Raw genomic sequence first — 1937 nt, 5'->3', positions numbered from 1 at the left:
CCCATTTTACAGAATTTTTACACAAGTGCCTAAAACTTTTAACAGTACTGTAGCTTCACAGGTAGCTTTCTTGAAGCGTCTTGGAGACGTGGCCACAGTTCTTCTGGATTGAGTCTGTCTCAGTTTGTTCTGTTTCTTCATGTAATCACAGAAGGACTGGATGATGATGCTGAGATCAGATCTCTGTGTGAAACATTGGCTGCTGTCAGACAAAAATCTCACTGCAGTATTACAATTAATGGCAAAATGAATGTTTGGAAATATAAACTGATATTTCCTGCTGACACACTACAGCAAAAGATAGAAATAACTGACTTAAAACCTTTTTTGTTGTTGGTGAAAATACTAATGGCCGAAGACTGTTGCACAGCAGTGTGTGTCAGTTTGTAAGCAGTTGTTGGTACTGGACTCCAGTAAGTGTTGCAGTGTGTTCCTGAAGTGATTCGTCTTAAGTGATCCGCACCTCTGATGTAGCGTCCCTCCTCCGGCGACTGCTGCGCATCCAGCTGCTTCTGCCGCCGGGCCTCCAGAACCGGGTTCTCGTACTGCGTCTTACGGTTAATGTGACTGAGAGACAGAGACACAGCCTCAGACGCATTCCAAGCTCTGCTGATTCTCAGACAGTGAATCTGACTCGATTCTCTGAACTAAATGAAACGGTGCATGATGCAATCTGAATTGTGGCCATGATCCGGTGCTTTTGTTACTCAATGAGTCCTACAGTAATAGTTTTCAATAATAAGGCCCAAATTGATCAAGTTGATGAACAATAAATAATAAAGTCACAGAATAAAGTCCAGGCCCTACATTCACACACGGTCGCCGTGATTTTGCCAAGTAAGACATGAACCTGGATCAACATTACTGTCCAAAAATACAGACTTAACCCAATCCCTACCCATACTTTACTCCTAAAACAGTGTGAAATGATAGCTGATTTACGAGGGTGTAGAAGCGCCTAACCCTGATTATAAGCCTAAAACTGACATTTCCTGAAAAGTTATCCCTCAATTCTGATTGGTTGATTGGAATGATGTTCCTGGATCAACAAGGATATTGATCCAGGCACATGTTGTACTTGGTGAAATCACGCTCACCATTCACACACACAAAACACTGGGAGTTTCTTTAATTCAGTCACTGAGCTGAGCTGAACTGAACCGATTGTGAGATGGAGGGATCTTACACTTACTCAACATAATAGACTCCATACACCGGGTCGTCGATCTTCTCCCAGCCAGGAGGCAGTTCTGACGCAGACAAATCAAGAGCCACTGAGCAAACAGATGATAGACACTGCATGGTGTGTGCTTTCAGAGTTTAGCATGTGCTGTGAAAAGACTGCTTCCCACACTTTCTCACCAAAATTTCCATCGAATATGATTACTGGACGAGAATTTTTAGAAATCCACTGCTGTTCTACTAATTCGATTTATGCTAGACGGGAACTAAGAGTCCATGAACAGGATCTGCCCAGTTTCCCATCACAAGGTGCCTGCAGGTACAGTATATGATGCTGTAACGGCTGGTCAGAATCAAGAGGTCAAGGGTCTTGATTATCAAGATTTAATCATAGCTGACATTTAAGAAAAATATTTTTCTTTTTTACCAATCTTTTCTTTATTTCACTTTAATTAAAGGGCATATTTTTCAGAGTATTTTGAATGAAAGTCCAAAAAGATAATCACCAAATGAATTTACCAAGCATTATATTACATTAGTGGAGGGAGCTATATATTCCACACCCTTTTTTATGCATGAAACTCAAAGTTAAACAAAACCATACGGGACTATCACACTTTTCTTTTTGGTAGTTAGCTGTAGTAGTTGGCAGCTTTAAGGAGCTTTGCATTCACTCTCTCTCACACACAAAATATCTCAGTACTAAAGACCTGATAAATGACACACACACACACACACACACACACACACACACA

General features: G+C 41.0%; 1 pseudogene; it reads right to left on the bottom strand.

The window, feature by feature from the left end:
* The window catches only part of LOC107747755 (membrane-associated guanylate kinase, WW and PDZ domain-containing protein 1-like), a 105374-nt pseudogene that overhangs the window by 31335 nt on the left and 72102 nt on the right, over positions 1-1937 (bottom strand).

The sequence above is a fragment of the Sinocyclocheilus rhinocerous genome, unplaced genomic scaffold (genome assembly GCF_001515625.1).
Source record: "Sinocyclocheilus rhinocerous isolate Xijiao unplaced genomic scaffold, SAMN03320098_v1.1 scaffold1551, whole genome shotgun sequence".
In the NCBI taxonomy this organism is placed as follows: Eukaryota; Metazoa; Chordata; class Actinopteri; order Cypriniformes; family Cyprinidae; genus Sinocyclocheilus; species Sinocyclocheilus rhinocerous.
The sequence above is the reverse complement of the archived record's forward strand: the minus strand, read 5'-3'. Positions and strand labels throughout refer to the sequence as shown.